Source organism: Myotis nattereri (genome assembly GCF_964212035.1).
Source record: "Myotis nattereri genome assembly, chromosome: X".
NCBI lineage: Eukaryota > Metazoa > Chordata > Mammalia > Chiroptera > Vespertilionidae > Myotis > Myotis nattereri.
Genome location: NC_138078.1, coordinates 115,543,940 through 115,546,983, shown reverse-complemented (window position 1 = coordinate 115,546,983; position 3,044 = coordinate 115,543,940). Strand labels below are relative to the sequence as shown.

General features: G+C 43.6%; 1 pseudogene across 1 annotated transcript; it reads right to left on the bottom strand.

Moving 5' to 3' along the window:
* Positions 1 to 1,306: 1,306 nt before the first annotated feature.
* LOC308511794 (upstream-binding protein 1-like) lies at positions 1,307 to 2,697 on the bottom strand (annotated as a pseudogene). The gene is made up of 3 exons: positions 2,146 to 2,697; positions 1,891 to 1,992; positions 1,307 to 1,852 (listed from the first exon to the last, which is right to left on the bottom strand). The product of its transcript is annotated as an upstream-binding protein 1-like (transcript).
* Between the last annotated feature and the right edge of the window lie 347 nt (positions 2,698 to 3,044).

Genomic DNA, 3,044 nt, shown 5'->3' with positions numbered 1-3,044 from the left:
TTTTGGGAAACGCTTTGTGTGAAGGGAAGAGATAAAGATAGTAGGAAAAATTGCAAAAACAATGGGTTCCCTTTGAAAAGCATACTGGCAGACAAGCATTTGGTTTTGTGAAAGAGGCAATCTTTTTACATAAAAAGAAACTATTATGAGGTATATAAAAAAGCTTCCAAATAATACCAGAATATTTACTCATGATTGCACTAAAGCTCAATATTTCGGAAGTGTAAGGAATTTTCATGGTACAATTTAGTATTTGATTTATGATGTGTAATGTTCCAAGAATAATTTCAACTTGTTGAACAAAGACCCCTTAACACCAAGTCAGAAACTATACTTTTTCTCCTGCTTAGGTCACTTACTTTCAATGTCTAGGATAGAGCTTTAAAAATGTTTAAGGGGATGGTGCCAGGTGAGTTAGGAAGGGCAGTCGAAGACAGAGGGATGGGGGAAAAGAGAAAGAAAAACACGTAAGTTTAAAGGGCAATGGGGCTTCAAAAATGAACACCAGAAACAAAAAGCTAAAAATGGAAGAAGTAAAAAGCTTTTCAATAAATCTGTGACAAAGCAAAGCACAAAAGTCTTTGTACTTATTAAGATTTACACTGATCCTCTCACCAAGGTACTCTTGATAATGCAGCTGTCTTCCTGCTTGGCTCTTCCCCAATCTGGCATGATTACATAAGACTCACACTCATAAATTTCTTCTGAGAAGGTGCCAAACCTGACCACCAATCACGGTATCAATGCATCACATCTCTCTGTAGATTCCATGCTAGCTCCACAACAGCACTGTCCCACAGCTTCAGGTCAGCAGAAGGTTCAGGCAATAAAGGCCAAACTGGCACAGGAAGGTAAATATCCACAAGTACGTTTTTATACTCATTTCCAAACTGCATTCAGTGGAAAAATACAGCAAAGGCTGCTTCTAGGAACTCTATCTATGGGCCTCTGCCAGAGAAGCAGGCAGCCCTGCCGGCACCCTGGACTTCAAGCACACGTGCTGTCCAGATGTGCCTACACTCACAAGGATGCGTGGCTATGGCAGTGACAGTGAGGCGATTCACCTCTCATACAGCTCATTAGAAAGGTCATCTTGTGTTTCCAATATGAAATATTTCATACAGTAGTTTCTAATCCCAAGACTTCTTGGATTCAGTATTCACACACTTTTAAGTGTGACTTTATTTGGAACTAAATATAGTTCAGACTACATAAGACATCAATCACCTCAAAATTATGTGGATACCACCACTATTTTCAACTTTTACTGTGGAGAATAGAAAAAAAAAATCTCATCCTAAAAGTTCTAAACCAACTGGTCTCTAAGAAAAATGTGAATACCAGTAGGACCCTGCCTGTAAACCTGGTTATTTTGGTAGAAAGGAATATTAAACAGCAACGCAAGTTTTCGAGCAACTTCTAGGGCAACCATTTCTTCCAAGTAGATTGAATGATAAACGGAGGGTGTCCTACAGCCATTCTCAGCTCCACTGCCTGCAACCTGCTGCTACCCAGCTGCTCCTGGCAGACATAGATGGTTAAGCGTGGCCTAACCGACCTTGACTTCAGTGAATTATAGAGCTGAATTCCATCCGTTGTACCACAAATTTGGACTAAATCTTTTTTTGTCAGTTTTAATAAGTCAGCAACTGAAAAATTGGAAAACAGTCTTGTGTAGGAAGAGAATCTGTTTTTGAGCAGCCGCTGCTGTTTCCTGGGTCGTGTCTGAAGGCTGAAGTTGTTCACTAGAAGTCTGTGAAACTCCACCTCCCTGATGATTTGGGGAAGAATTACTGTCAGGGACACTGCAAGTGCTCCTCTGTGGGGAGGTAAAGGGGGCATTGTAGAGGGGCTATTGTTCACATAGCCTGGGGGTATCTAGCACATAGCATGTGGGAGTATCTGGCCATGGATAGGATACTTTTCCTTTTCGTGAGTTCTCTTCTCCATCTTCTCTCAGTCATTTTTTTGTTTCGAGTCTGCACTTTTAGGCTTAAAAAGTTTGATTTGGCAGCTAGCTGAGTGTAGATGATTTATGTGTTCTCCATTTTCATTCTGCTTAAAGCTGTCTACCTGGATGCTAAAAGACACTCCCTTTTCACCTCCCTGCTTCCATGCAGTAAATTCTGTGCTGATGCAGTGCACCTGAATGAAAGCAGATGTGTGTTTCACAGGGTCCCACAGAAATTCAACTGCATTTAACTGGCTTGGATTTGTCCTTGTGTCAATTATTCCCACAGACACTGGAATTTCTAAATCAAGAAGTCTTTCTCCTGGGCAATTCCACTTTTAACTTTCAAGTTGTTGATGCTCTGTATACTGTCTATCATGGAATATAACCTTTAAGATACTCTTTACCAAATTTCCAATGATCTCAGGCATATCTCCCATTTCTGATTTTCCAGCATCCGTATTTCATAAGACTGACCTTGGTTCAGGTAAGTTAGCATTTCATCATGCAGTTTTACTACTGGAGACACTGCAGCACACACATCACATACTGAAAAGGAAGAGGGGGGATAGGTTCACCTTCCATAGCAAGGCTGGAATCTTCCCGCTTGAAGATGGGCAAGCCAAGACATAACTCATGCTGTAGGCGCTAGTGTCTAGCTCCTGCCCAATGCCAGAGAGGCTGGCATTGAAGTTGTGCACCAACCTGGACTCGATCACCTCGTCCATCTTGAGTATCCAGGCCATCTTCCAGCCTCACTACTGCTAGGCATAAAGAGGCCAGTATCTGCGGGAGCGTCCTGGGGGCGGGGAAGGGGGGGGGGTTCAGGCGAAGACTTCAGCATGGACAGAGCAAGGCAAGGAACTCCAGCAGGAGTGGCAGGGCCAGGGGTAGCACCTACATCCCCCCCCCCCCGGCGCCAGCCCCACACCTCATGCCACTGCCTCATACCACCCACCCCCTGTGTTCTAGTGCTGCAGCCTCTGACAATCACCCCACCAAAACCAAGGCTGCATCTTTCCCAGGATCGCATGGGGGTGGGAGTTCACCCTGCTGTGACAACCCTACACAGACATAAGTAACTTCTATAAGC